General features: G+C 36.5%; 1 protein-coding gene across 14 annotated transcripts in view; it reads left to right on the forward strand.

The window, feature by feature from the left end:
• The window catches only part of CEP83 (centrosomal protein 83), a 156900-nt gene that overhangs the window by 39129 nt on the left and 102303 nt on the right, over window positions 1-15468 (forward strand). For 10 of the 14 annotated variants that reach the window (XM_074375269.1, XM_074375273.1, XM_074375268.1 and 7 more), the window contains exon 1: window positions 10063-10559. The exons of 1 other annotated variant lie outside the window; for it this stretch is intronic. The gene's annotated coding sequence lies outside the window, so the exon portion shown is untranslated. Of the gene's footprint in view, window positions 1-10061; window positions 10560-15468 lie in introns of those variants that run through there. 3 more of the 14 variants (XM_074375278.1, XM_074375279.1, XM_074375281.1) reach the window with 1 other exon arrangement.

A 15468-nucleotide genomic window follows, 5' to 3' on the forward strand; every position in this document is an offset into this window, starting at 1 on the left:
TAATAACATAATCCATCATTATAATATCATACAAAATACTTTCACTGTTCTAAAAATTCTCTGTGCTCTGCCTGTTCATCTCTCCCAGCCCCACCACCAATCTGGCAACCACTGATCTTTGTCTCCAGTTTTGCCTTTTGTAGAATCGTACAGTACGTAGCCTTTTCAGACTGGCTTCTTTCACTTAGTAAATATTTATTTAAGGTTCCTCCATATCTTTTCACAGCTTGATAGCTCATTTCTTGTCTGGATTCCATTGTCTGGATGTACCATAGTTGATCAGTTCACCTGCTGAATGATATCTTGGTTGCTTCCAAATTTTGGTGATTATGAATAAAGCTACTAAAACATCTCTGGGTAGGTTTTCATGTGGACGTAAGTTTCTGACCCCTTTGGGTAAATAGCAGAAAGTGCAATTGCTAGATCATACAGTAAGAGTTTTTTAGTTTTCTGAGAAACCAAATAACTGTCTTCTGAAGAGATTATACCATTTTGCATTCCACCAGCAATGAATGGATGAGAGTTCTTGTTGCTCTATATCCTTGCCACCATTTGATGTTATCAGTGTTCTGAATTTTGGCCATTCTAATAAATGTATAATGTATCTCACTGGTGACTTATGATGTGGAACATCTTTTCACATGCTTATTTGCCATCTGTTTATCATCCTTGTTGAAGTGTCTGTTAAGGTTTTTGGCCCATTTTAAAATCAGATTGTTTATGATTATTGAGTTTTAAGAGTTCTTTGTATATTTTGGATAACAGTCCTTTATCAAGTATCTTTTGCAAAAATATTTTCTGCAGTCTGTATCTTGTTTTCTAATTCTCTTGACATTGTTTTTTTTTTTTGCAGAGCATAGTTTTTTATTTTAATGAAGTCCAACTTATCAATTACCTCTTTCATGGATGATGTCTGGTGTTGTATCTAAAAAGGCATCACCAGTTACAAAATAAATGAATCATGAGGGTGAAATGTATAACATGGGGAATGTAGTCAATAATATTGTAATAACTTTGTATGGTGACAGATGGTAACCAGACTTATGGTGGTGACCACTTTTGTAATGTAACCACTGTGTTGTGCACCTAGAAATAACATAATGTTGTAGGCCAGTTATACTTTAGTTAAAAATAAACAAGTAAATAAGTAAACTTTGAAAAAGGCATTAATACACCCCATGTCATCTAGGTTTTCTCCTATATTATCTTTTAGGAGTTATATAGTTTTGTGTTTTACATTATCCATTTTGAGTTAAGTTTTGCTACAGGTGTAAGGGTTGTGTCTAGAATCATATTTTTCCATGTGAACGTCTAGTTGTTTAGCAGCATTTGTTGAAGTAACTATCTTTGCTCCATTGTAATGCCTTTGCTCCTTTGTCAAAAATCATCTGACTAAATTTATGGAGGTCTGTTTCTGGGCTCTCTATCCTATTGCACTGATCTATTTGTCTGTTATTTTGCCAATACTATAGTGTCTTGATTACTGTAGCTTTATAGTAAGCCTTGAAGTCAGGTAGCCTCAGTCCTTCAACTTTGTTCTGATGTTCTTTTGGTAAGTTTGACAGCTGTATGTATACCTCTGTGACCACCACTCAAAACAAAATATAGATCCTTTCCATCACCCCAGAAAGTTTCCTTGTATCCCTCCTGTCATTGTCCTCTGCAGCCACGTTTAGATTTCTAAAACCAGATTAGTATTGTCTTTCTTGGATTTCGCGTAAATAGAACCATACAACATGTACTCTGCTGTGCCTGGCTTCTTATTTTACCAAAATATCTGTGAGATTTATCCATGTTGTTAGGCATATTGGCAATTCCTTTTTATTGTTGTATTGTATTTTACTGTGTAAATATATAATTTGCTCATCTATGCTCCTGTTGATGTACATTTGGGTTGTTTTAGTTTTTAGTTATTATAAATAAGGTTTCTTTAAACTTTCTTTGTGTGAGTTTTTTTTTTGAACTTGTATTTTTATTTCTCTTTGGTAACTAAGGGAAACTGCTTGGGTCATGAATATGTTAGATGAATATTTAACTATAAACAAGTTGTCAAGCAGTTTTCCAAGGTGATTGTACTATTTTGCACTCACAATGTATTAGTACACTGTAGCAGTGTATTAGTTCTAGCTGCTTTAAATCCTCACTAATATTTGCGTTTTTATTAGACTTTGAGTTTAGCCACGTTACTGCATGTGAGATGGAATCTCATTGTGGCTGTAATTTGCATTTACTTGATGACTAAAGATATTGAGCACTTTTTCATGTGTTATCAGCCATTTGTATATCTCATAAAAGGTCTGTTCAAGCCTTTGCTACTATCTTTTTTTTTTCCCAAAAATTCTTATTGACATACAGTTGAAATACATTATATTAGTTTCAGGTGTACAACATGATTGGGAATTTATATAATTATGAAATGATCACCACAATAAGTCTAGTTAACGTCTGTCACCATACATAGTTATATAAAAATTTTTTTCCCTTGTATGAGAACTTTTAATATTTACTCTCTTAGCAACTTTCAAATGTGCGATACAATATTATTAGCTACAGTCACCACTGTGTCTCTGCCCAGTTTTAACTGTATTGTTTTTCTGCTATTAAGTTGTGTGGGTTCTTTTATATTTTGGATATTAACCCCTTATTGGATATATGATTTGCAAATATTTTCTCCCCTTCAGCAGGTTGCCTTTTCATTTTGTTGATGACTTCCTTTGCTGTGCAAAAAAGCATTTTAGTTTGATGTAATATCACTCACTTATTTTTCCTTTGTTGCCTTTTCTTTTGGTGTCAAATCCAAAAAAAACCATTGCCAAGATTCATGTCAAGGAGCTTACCGCCTATGTTTTCTTCTAGGAGTTTTATGGCTTTAGATTTTACATTCAAGTCTTTTTATTTTTAATTAAGCAGGTTTTTATTAACAGGTTCAAATCATTTACACAGACTATTTGGTAAACTCAGGGGAGACCCAGCACTCTGTCCTTTTAGGAGCTCTTATTGCTGCCTTGTGTGAAAGGGCCACTTGAGATAGAGGCAACAACTCACCAGAGACAGGATTCTGTTATACTGAGGATTAGCAGCAGGTGACCAGAGCTCCTCCAACCAAGGCCCAGAAGCTTGACTATCCAGGATCAAGCTATCCTTTAGGGTACACGACAATCAAATCTTTAGTCCATTTTGAATTAGTTTTTGTGTATGGTGTAAGATAGCAGTTCAGTTTCATTCTTTTGCATGTGTCTATCCAGTTTTCCCAAAACTATTGAGGAGACTGTCTTTTCTCCATTGTATATTCTCAGCTCCTTTGTTGTAATTGGCCATTTACATGTGGGTTTATTTCTGGGGTTTCTATTTCTGTTCCATTGATCTATGTGTCTGTTTTTATGCCAATATCATAATATTTTGATGACTATAGCTTTGTTTGAAATCAGGAAGCATGATGCCTCCAGATTTGTTCTTTCTCAAGATAGCTTTAGGTATTTGGGGTCTTTTGTGGTTCTATACAAATTTAGGATTGCTTGTTCTATATCTGAAAAATGCCATTGGAATTTTGATAGGGATTGTATTGAATCTGTAGATTGCTTTGGGTAGTATGGACATTTTACTAATATTCTTCCAACCCATAAGCATAGAATATCTTTTTATTTATTTGTATATTCTCTGATTTCTTTCATTGATGTCTTATAGTTTTCAGTGTACAGATCTTTCACCTCCTTGGTTGAATTTACTCCTAGGTATTTATTTTTTTTGATGCAATTGTTAATGGGATTATTTTCCTAATTTCTCTTTCTGATAGTTCATCAGTGTACAGAAATGCAACCAATTTCTGCATATTGATTTTTTATTCTACAACTTTATTAAATTTGTTACTGGTTCTAAGTTTATTGGTGGAATCTTTAGGGTTTTCCATATATATTCTTAAGAATTAATATAATTACTACAATTATGATATGTTATATTTTTATACATAATATTCTTTCTTTTCTTTGTCTAATTGCTCTGGCTAGTAGCTCTCTTGTATATTCCAAAACTATGTTGAATAAAACTAGTAAGAGTGAGCATCCTTGTCTCATTCCTAATCTTACAGGAAAAGCTTTCAACTTTTCACTGTTCAGTATGATGTTAGCTGTGAGCTTATCATATACGCTTTTTATCACATTTAGGTATGTTCCTTCTATACCCACTTTGTTGAGATGTAATCATCTTAAATGAGTTATAGTTCATACCTTAATTTTTATTGTTAACTTAGAGTTCTTTTTATATTCTTGATACAATTGCTAGATATAATTGCAGTGAATATTTCCCAGTCTGTAGCATAATGCTCTCTTTGAAGAATAGAAATTTAAATTTTGATTAAGTCTAATTTGTCAAATTTTTCCTTTAGGATTAGTGTCTTGTGTTTCATATGCAAGAAATATTTGCCTCCTCCAAAGTTATAAAGATGCTCTTCTATTTTTTCTTCTAGAAGTTTTAGGTATCTGGGTTTTATAATAGGCCTATGAGTCATTTTAATTAATTTTTGTGTATGGAGTGAAATAGGGCTGAAGCTTTTTTTTCTAACAAATAGATATCCAATTGTTTTAGCAATGTTTGTTAGAAAAAAATTTTCTTTCACCATTTAATTGCTTTTGTAAAAGATGAAATGACTATATGTGTGGGTCTATTTCTAGAGTCAAATTTGTTTATTTACTAGCCTATCCTTATGCAAATAACAGTCTTGCTTATTGTAACTTTATAGAAGGCTTGAAATCAGGTAAAGTCTTCCAGCTTTATTGTTTTTCAGGATTGTTTTGGCTATTTTAGACCTTTCACCTTTTTAGATAAATTTTAGAATTATCTATGTCTTGATGAAAAGCTTTCTGGAATTTTGATAAGGATTGGGATGAATCTACAAATCAATTTAGGAAGAATGGACAGCTTAGTGATAGAGTTTTACCATTCATGAATATGATGGGGTTTTTTTCCTCCATTTAAATTTAACATTTTTTCTTCAGCTATGTTTTGTGGTTTTTTTCAATACAGAGGTGTTATACATATCTTAAGTTTATTCCTAGGTTTCTGATGTTTTGGATACATTATAAATGGTGTTGTTTTCAATTTCATTTCCCAATTTTTGTTGCTGGTACATAGAAGTAGAATTGATTTTTGTATATTGATCCTGTTTCCTATGACTTGCTTTATTAATTTATTAGTTCTAGTAGCTCTCTTGTATATTCCATATGCTTTTCTCAAGTATATAACCATGTTGCCTGTGAATATAGTTTTACTTCTAATTTTTTATTGATATAATCCATATACCATAAAATTCACCCTTTTCAAGTGTACAGTTCAGTGGTTTTTAGTATGTTCACAAAGCTATGCAATCCTCACCACTAATTTGACTATTTTCTTCACTCCAAATATAAACCTCATACTCATTAGTAGTCACTTCCCATTGTCCCCATCCTCATCCCCTAACAACTTCTATTTTCTTTCCCTATCAATTTGCCTATTCTGCATTTCATATAAATGGAATTATAAAATATGTGTCTTTCACTTAGCATATAATGTGTTCAGGGTTCACCAGGTGGTATCAGGAGTCAGTATTTCATTCCTTTTTATGGCTGAATAATATTCCATTACAAAGATTATAGTATGTTTTGTTTATTCATTTATTACTTGTTGGACATTTGGGTTGTTTCTACTTTTGGGTTATTATGAATAATGTGACTATGTATATCTGTGTACAAGCTTTTGTGTGAACATAAGTTTCCATTCACATAGAACTGTTGGGTTATACAGTAACTCTATATGTAACTTCTTGAAACTGACAAACCATTCCCAAATCACCATTTTACATTCTCATCACAGAGATATGAAGGTTCCAGTTTCTCTACAGCCTTACTAACACTTGTTACTGTCCATTTTTTGATTATAACCATACTGGTGGGTATAAAGTGGTGTCTCTTTGTGGTTTTAATTTGTATTTCCCTAATGACAAATGATGTTGATCACTTCTCATGTGCATATTTGCCATTTGTATACCTTCTTTGGCGAAATCTCTATTCAAATCCTTTGTTTACTTTTAAATTGGGTTGTCTTTTTATTGTTCAATTTTAAGCATTCTTTATATACCTTGAATTCAAGTCCCTTATCAGGTATGATTTTCAAATATTTTCTCCTGTTCTGTAGGTTGTCTTTTCACATTCTTGATAGTGTTCTTTAAAGCAGCTTTTTAGTTCTGATGAAGTGAAATTTATCTTTTTTTCCTTTGTTTGTGTTCTGGTGTCACATCTAAGAAACTGTTACCTAATAAATTGTCATGAAGATTTATGGCTATGTTTCTTCCTAAGAGTTTTATAGTTTTAGCCCTTACATTTGGATCTTTGATTCAAAATTTGTACAGAGTGTGAGGTAGAGGTCCACGTTCATTCTTTTCCATGTAGTTTATCTAGTTTTCCCAGTACCAGTTATTGAAAAGACTATTCTTTCCCCCACTGAATTGTCTTGTCACCTTTGTACAAAGACAATTGATGATAAATGTAAGGTTTTATTTCTGGCCTGTGAATTCTAGTCCACTGATCTATATTTATGTATGTTTTTGGTAGTACAGCACTGTCTTGATTATATAGTTTTGTTATAAGTTTTGCAATAAGGAAGTCCAAGTCTTTCCAGTGTTTATGCTTCTTATTGGATCATTGCATTGAGACTTGCAGTATCATTCTCAATAGAAGTGTTGAGCGTAGACCTTCTTATGTTGTTCTTGATTATAGGGGAAAAGTATTTCACCATTATATTTTTCAAAGATGTTATCATACTGAGGAAGTTCCCTTCTATTCCCAGGTTGCTGAGAGTTTTTAACATGAATGAATTTTGAATTCTGTCAGATGCTTTTTTGGCATCTATTGAGACTATCATTTTGTTTTTCATTCTGTTAATGTGGTGAATGTAGTGTTAACTCATTTTCTCTGGTCATATCTTATCCTCTATATTCCAAGTTTCAATTTGCCAATATTTCATTAAGAATAAAAAAAACTATATTCATGAGATATTGATTTGTAATTTTCTTGTAAAATATCCTTGTCAAGTCTCCTTTTGGTATCAGGATTATTTTCGCCTTATAAAATTAGTTTGGAAGTGTTCCTTCTTGCTCTACTTTGTGGAATAGTTTAGGAATGGTATTTTAACTTTTTTAAATGCCTGACAAAATTTACAGGTGAAGCCTTCTGGGCCTGGAGTTTTCTTCGTGGGAAGGTTTTTGATTACAAATTCAATGTCTTTCATAGATTTTGGGATAATTAGATTTTCTTTTCTTCTTCTTCTTCTTTTTTTTTTTTTTTTTTTTGGTGTTTTTAAGGGAATGTGTCCATTTCACTTAAGTTAAATTTACTGGCATAAAGTTGTGAAATTATCTCTTTAGTATCTGTATAATTACATTAAAATGAAAACTTCTGCACACAAAAATAAAGTATATGACAGAAAATGAATTGAGGGAAATAAACACATAACATATGGCAGAAAAAGGATGTGTGTGTATGTGGTAGGAGTAAATAGTGACAGAAGGAATTACAGTTCAGTGTGTCAAAGACTATGAGAGGCACAGAGAGAGCAAATAGGAAGGATACCCAGTCCAATCTGGGGAGTCAGAATCATGATGTCCAAGTGACAGATTAGATTGCTCAACTCTAGGCAAATTAATGTAATCAAATCTTGGACACTTAAAAAGCTGAGATTTAGATCCCAAATACAATTACTTCACATTGGCTATCCACCTGTGAGGGTCTGTAGTGAACTTTCACTGGCATATTTTTAATTAAAACACAATTTTGTTTTTGTAAAAATGATATATTCATCATAAAAAATTCAAACAACATAGAAAAGTCCAAAAGATAAAATAAAAATCAGTTGCATTCTGTCCAACATCCTTCCTAATCTTTTTATACTTACATTCACATTACACACACACTTACTTATGTTGGGCTGACACTGTTCATGCTAAACTGCATTCTGCTTTTTTGAGGGAAAAAACCCCTATATACCTTGGGCATACTTTCATGTAAATAAAGAGATTTACCTCCTAGTTTTTAATGGCTCAAGGGTATTTCATTGTATGTAAGTATCAGAATATATTTAACTAGTGTCCTAGTGAGGTAGCTATGTTTTTTCTAGAAGCACCTATTATAAAAAGGGAGTGAGGAACATCGTTGTAAACTTTTTATTTTCTTTAGAGCAAATAACTAGGAAATAAAATTGTTGGGGCAAAGGCTAATGCTTATGTTAAATTTTGGTAAATAAGGGTGTACCAATTTCAGTTTCACACCAATAATGCATGACGGTAATTGTATGTCCATTTCACTATCTACACTGATAGACAAAAAGGATGTCTGGACATCTTTTCATCTGTTAATTACATGTTCTTTTTTCTTGGTTTAGGAATGTCTTATTGATATCCTTTGACAATTTAACTTATAGTGTTGAGTTTTACAATGGATATTCTATGAGCTTTTTGTGTATTTGGAAAGTTTTTCATTCTTTTTTCACATGACACACATTTATTTTCCACTGGTTATTATTTATGTGTATGTTACGACTTTATGTGTAGATTAGAATCTTGATGTGGTTAACTTTTATCAACTTTTTTCTTTTATGGTTTCTGGTTCTTGCTTCATACTTAGAAAAAGCCTTTCTCAGCTCAAGATTATAAAGATAAGTCACTTTGATTTTCTTGTAGTATTTTTATGGCTTCATTCTTCACATTTAAATTCTTGATTCATCTGGTATTTATTTAACAAATTAAAAATATGCAAAACCTGTCCCCAATGTTTAGTATTCCTCAGATAATCTCTTTCCCACTGACCAATGATTTGTAGCATATAGTTTACTGATACCACTGAGACTTCTGGAGTCAGACTGCCTGACTTCAACATTTACCAGTTATAGCTCTGGCTGACATTGTAAAATCAAGATAATAATTGCATCTATGTTACAGAGAGTTAAACAAGATAACGTATCAACTACTGGAGCCCTTTTTCAGGTTAAGTGTTCAGTAGATGTGAGTTATTATCATATTAAACACTCTTACGTACACAGCAGTTTTATTTCTGGATTCTATATTCTGTTCACTGATCTCTCCCACATCTACGTGACCCATCCATTAACATTCCATTACCCAACTCACTGTCCCATCTAATAGCTCCTCTTTCCTCATTTCAACAAAAAGCTCCTATCTCAGTTGTCTTTCTAATCATAACTAGAGCCCGAAAATGTTACCCTACCTAGGGCGGGGGCGGGGGCAGGGGGAGTGGGGTGGGGAATAAGCTGCACTCCACATGATAGTGAGAGTCAAAACCCAACCAAGACACAGAACAAACGTGGGAGAAGGGAGCGTGCCTATTTCTCCTACCTCCTCTTCTGAAAGGCTGAAACCCTACTTTATTTCAGCTCTCGGCATGTAACTGACGTTGTCAAAAGCTAGTAACTGTCTTCCAACTCTAGTTTACAAACTAAAGACAAATCGTTCACAATGCTACCCCAGTGGGCCCTGAATCTGAGGTTAACTATGCGAAAAGATTGGGGCGGCTGCGGGGAAAGATTCGCGTCTGGGCCCTGGTCCTGACCTGGCCGTTCCCTGTCTGCGAGCCGCGCCGGCTCCCCAGTCGTGGTATGAGGCCCCACGGCTGAGGTGGGAGGCAGGAGACTTCGGGACCCACTGACTGTACGGTCGGGCACGAAGGCAGGCGGGGGTGGCGGCAGGACCACTAACGCAGTCTCAGAGAATAAAGTGTAGGAAGAGCCGGCAGAGGGATGGGGAAGCGCGAGACGGGGAAAGGACTGGAGATGTTGCGTGGGAAGAAGGAGAGGGAGAGCGGCTTCCCGCTCAACCGCGCTCGTCACTCTGGCTCCCGGAAGCAAGTGCGCGGTCCCGGACTGTCCGCTCCCTTAGGCTCAGGGGATCTCTGCGGCCCTCCAGTGTCCCTCGGAGAGCCACCCGAGCCCCGGGATTCCCGCCTCGGTCCGCCAGCTTCCGCCCTCTAACAGCCTCGGACCGCGGCCGCGGCGTCGGTGACGTCGGCGTGGGGGCGGGACTTCCTGCTTCGCGCGCCTTTAGGTCTCGAGACGGCGGCCGCGGGGTTTGAGGTTGCGGCAGGCGGCGGGCCGAGGGTGGCTTCCTGACCGGACGTCAGCACCGGCCCCCCCAGACCTGAGAAGGCCTGTCCACCGAGGAGGAGCGGGGCTTTTCTCCACCGCCACCTCCGCCTCCTCCCTCTCGGCCCTCGGAGTTCTCCCGGGCTACCTCCCATTTCCCCTGGGGTTGGGAGCCCGCGGGGCACGCTCGGCTCGCCTGCTCCTGCTCCTCCTCCAGCCTGCGCTTCGAGCGGCCTCCGAGACCTCGTCAGGCGTGGCGGGCTGGGCCAGCACCCCGCGTGCGAGACTGTTTCCCGTGGCCCCAATGCCCCGGCTAGAAGAGTGCCGTGGGTGCCCGTGGTTGGAGCTGTGGAAGTGTCCCCCGGTGGCGAGTGCGGCCGAGACACCGGTTACTGTTAAGTTTTCTGCGCGCAGGTTGCAAGGACCGTGTGAGTCAGGTACGTAACGCTATCTTGTCCGTAGTTTGGGATACTCATGGCTTTTTTCTTCACAACTTGCCCTTGAATTTTTCTGTTGTTACTTTTCCTGTAAAGCAGTTGCAGCAGGTGTTAGAAATGTAGGTTGTGAGAATGTTCTGTCGCCAATTAAGTACACGTGAAACTCTTTATGGATCTTTTTGATGCACTTTAGCGTAATGCTTGGGTAGCCCTGGTTTAAAAATTGGCTAAACGTGGAGTACCTCCAGTTTCATTTCTGTGAAAAAACAATTATGCTGCCGTTTTCCTTGACCCCGAAGACTATTCGGGGCGATTTTGGCTGTCATTACAAGGATAACATTAGGATATGTGAGTGTATACTGAGCTTAAACGGACAATCTATGTCTTTAGTGTGCAACTTTTGACCAAAATAAATGGGCTCTTAGCTCTTAAGAATGCCCACTGCCAAGTATTTTAAAAGCCTTTGGTCACACGAGTTGTAATGATGAAACTATTTCAGTAAAATCTCGAAGATGTCTAGAATAACAAGAAACTTATTAGTTTCTCATACATAGTATATAATTCATAATGTGTTCAAACTGTAAGCACAGAATACTTGAGTATATCTGAAACTGAGTAGGTTGTTAAAGCGCTGCTTGTTGCCAAGCAACATCTCTGTAAACAAGTCTAATACTCAACTAGAATATAATTAAATGTATCTATCCTACAATTATCTGGATACAAAATTCTCTAAATGCATGGGTTTAGCCTCTAGGTTGTTAGAGTTCATACTCACCTTTTGTATTAAGCTGTGATTTCAAACTCATTTTGTTTAGAATTATTAGAATGCTTTAAAGTTCAGAGTCATATAGGACTCTCTAGAGAGTTGCAAATAGTTATGAGTTAGCCTTTGATTATTTGGGGCAGAGTATGTCCGGTAGTCCCCTTCCTTTGAGTATTTCTTTTTTAACCAGCTGAAGTGTGGTTATATTCAGGAATTTTCTCAAATAATAGAGTAGTACCAATTTAGGGTAATATAGAGCATTATTGTCCACAGGTGGTTTTTAAACCTTGGTTCAGCCAACAACCTCACTCTTTTCTCATTAAAACCCTTAATGGTAACAGTTTGCGTGGCATGTACATGCATGCCTCAGAGGATATTGCGGGTTTGGTTGTACAATAAAGTAAGATTTTTTGTTTGTTTCCCAGTGCGTGTAAAAGTTATATTTACACTATTGTGTAATGTATTAAGTGTGCAATAGCATTATGTCTAAAAAAATACATTCCTTAATTAAAAAATACTTTACTGTTAAAAAAAATGCTAATTATCATATGACATTACAGGGTTACCACCAGCCTGATATGTAAAAAATGCACTGTTCATGAAGTGCAATAAAGAAGTCACATGCAATGAAGTGAGTTATGCCTGTAGTTAGTTTTTAGAGCACTTTTTGGTGATATTGAATGGAGTAACCTTTCAAATATGTAAGAAAGCGAGTGAGAACATTTGAGACACTGAGACTGAATGAATTATTTGAAATCAAAGTATTAGTAATGGGAATTGGAACTTGAAATTTAATCTTCTTTACATCATGTCCTGACTGTATTTCGGAAACCTGTAGGCTTCACTTTAGTCCTCTCCTCCTTTTTCTTTCCTGCATGCTCATGTTGTAGTAATGAAATAGTCAAGAGTTGGTCAAGAAGAAAAATCAAGAATGACTCATGTGTGTTAAAAACCTTAGAAATCAGAAGTCAACATTTTGTCTTGAAAACTTCTAGTTCAGGAAGCTTGAAAGAATGAAATCTTAACAGAAAGATTAGTGAGTCTGTGAGAATTCTTCGTGTGTGTGTTTTCTAGGTAGTGTGCCTAATGTAAACGAGCTTTACTTTAACTTTGTCACACATAATGTATTAGGTTCAGTAAGTAAGTTTCTCAAGTTGCCTACTCTGTGTGTACTTTTCAGGGATGTTTATATGAACTATATAAAAATTTGATAGAAGTACTCTTTCCTACTGAGGTTCACATTTCGTAATCTGAACTCTTCAAATAATCTCATCACATTCTGCCTTTTCCAGTTTGTTCTTTATAGGAGAGCTGTGCTCTGACCAGACTGTTCATGCACTATCCTCTCAGCCTGCTATGTGCCTTCTCCCTTCCTTACCAGTCTGCATGTCATTACACCTTCCTGACCTGATTTCTTCTTTTCTAAAATTGAAATTTTACCCTTTCTGTGAAGTTTAACTCTGCAGGGGAGGAAAAAGTCTGTACCCTCTTAGGGTCTCTGGCTGGGCCTAAGAATTAATTGACATAATATAGATTTATAGGAGAAAAGCATACAAGTTTAAATAATTTTTTTACATGTACATGGAGAATGAAGACCTGAAGAAGTGACCAGAGCAGGAAGCTTTTACAGATCTTCAATTTACAGTGGGATTAGCACCCCCATTGTAAATGGATGCGTTTAATATGCCTAATCTACCAAATATCACGGCTTAGCCTAGTCTACCTTAAATGTGCTCGGAGCACTTATACCAGCCTACAGTTGGACAAAATCATCTGACACAAAGCCTATTTTATAATAAAGTGTTGAGTATCTCATGTAACTTATTGAACACTGTACTGAAAGTGAAAAACAGGATGGTTGTATGCGTCCAGGACGATTGTAAGTGTATCAGTTCTTGACCCCCTTGACTGTGAGGAGCTGCACGCGGTGCTGCTGTCCAGCATTACGAGAGAGCATTGTACTGCATATTGGTAGGCTGGGAAAAGAGCAAAATTAAAAATTTGAAGTATAGTTTCTACTGAATGCAAACTGCTTTCTCACCATGTTAAAGTCAAGAAAGTCTTAAGTCAGGGTCTATCTTTATATCTTATAGTCAAAGAAATAATAAATTTGTGGAAAACTGACAAGACAAAGGGGTTTGGACTAGGAGGGGGCAAATTGTGGAGAAGTGACCAGGAAGTTGAGGGCTAATTTAACGAGTTTGTACAGATTTCTCGGCTTTGATTTCCCTGTCTCTGGTGATAGAATGTCTGCCTTTCTCCTGGTACTGGGAGGGCACCTTTCATGTGGGAATTTTATCTCCTGCTTTCTAGAAGAAAACTGAGGGTCAGAGTGCTCCTTTTGCATCTGCTGTTTCTCAGGTGCCTTAAACTCAATTATTATACCAAAGCAGTATATTTTGGGGTAACATGTTCTGAACCCCTTCACGTCTGAAAGCCTATAGAATGTATTTTGCCTGTTGTACTCATTTGATACTTTATATTGTGTTGTTTGACCATCTATGTATGTCTTACCTTCTTAACTAGATTGTAACCTCTTTAGGGGCAGGACATCACATCTCAATGAGCTGTATCCTTAGTCTCTTCCAAATAGAAGTTGCTGAATAAATGTCTATTAGGAATGAGGGATGTGCGTTTCTACATTTTTCTCTCCTCCCCTAGTGTAGTGAAAATGAATCTTAGAGTAACTGAAGGAGGAAGGGCAACTATAAACCATAAGAAAGGGGATTAAAGAGAGGGTATTCACTGGAATTAGAGGTAAAGGTTCTGTTCCTAGAAAGTGAATATTTGAGAATTTCCCATGACAATATCAGCAGTAAGGACTCCCTCAGGAATGCTAGCACTATTCCATAGTGGGCTTGGGAGTTTGGTCAATTTCCTAGTTCTTTTAGTAGAATCTTGGTTTTAAAAAACACTTACCCCCACTCTTTTTCACCCTTTCCTCTTCCCTGCCTCCTTCCGTTTCTCTCTCCCTATCTCCCCATCTTTCCCCTTTCCATTTTACTTCTTACCTGGTAGAGACTTAACTTGTGAAATTATGTCAGTACTTTCATTTGGCCCTCACAAATTAGCAATTTTCTTAAGTTTTACTTTTTTCCATCAGGGCTGCCTCTCTGGGTCATGGAAAGATCACACATTCTGTGATCTAGCACTTTTTTTTTTTTTTTAAGTTTAACTGAGATGTAATCCAGGAAGAAAGAAATTAAAGTTACCTAGTGTCCAGTTATTTGTTCTCTGTATATTGTAACCTCAAACTGCTTTTGGATTGAAATTCATAGAGATAGGAGAAACCTAAACCTAGCCATTCTCTTTTGGAAAGCATGTATCGCTCTCAAAATATGTCTTTAAATAAGTTCTAGGTAATTTTTATAGTCTTACTGTGAATCCTGTGTCTCATACTTGTGACAAAGAGTTACTTTAATTAAGGGTATAAAAAAGTTGTGTGTCAGAGTGCTTTTATAAATCTTGGTTCGATTCAGTTGTTTTTAGTGAGCTAGCTGTCTTCTTTTCTGAGTTGTTGCCCAGTAACACAATTGCAGTATAGCATAGCAACCAATGGGAACATTAGCATTGGACTACAGGGATTTTCCCAATAATGTTGCAGTGCCTGTCTCTAGCGTTCGCGTTCAATCTGTCTTTCTCAACTGAGTCACGTTAAGGCAGACATTTGAGGTATTGTTAAAGTGAAAGGGCATATGATATTAAGTATACATTTTCTGAGTGCTAACAAATTATAACTTGCACATTTTTCATGTAGAGATGTGTGATAAATACACATTGAATTATGGTACATGAAGAATGTGTGAAAAGACTGGTTTAATTAAAGATTAGTCTATTCTGGACCGAAAAACTATTAAATAGTAATTAACATCAGAGCTCTCCACAACTGATACAGCCACCCAGAGCAGGGTGGATGAAGTTGAAATAGTTCCTCTCTAGAAAACATTTTTATATTACTTCTGGAGGTTCATGAAGAGCTTAGATCAATAAGCATGAATTAATAGGCACCCTGATTTTGTGGAAAGAGAATTCTGATTCAGGCAACCATGGCTTGAGTAAGTTACTTAACCTTTCTTGGCCTATTTTCTCATCTGAAAAAAATAATTCCTGAAGGTTTCTTTGAGAAATTGTATCCTTCCAATTTAA

This window comes from Camelus bactrianus, chromosome 12, assembly GCF_048773025.1.
Source record: "Camelus bactrianus isolate YW-2024 breed Bactrian camel chromosome 12, ASM4877302v1, whole genome shotgun sequence".
NCBI lineage: Eukaryota > Metazoa > Chordata > Mammalia > Artiodactyla > Camelidae > Camelus > Camelus bactrianus.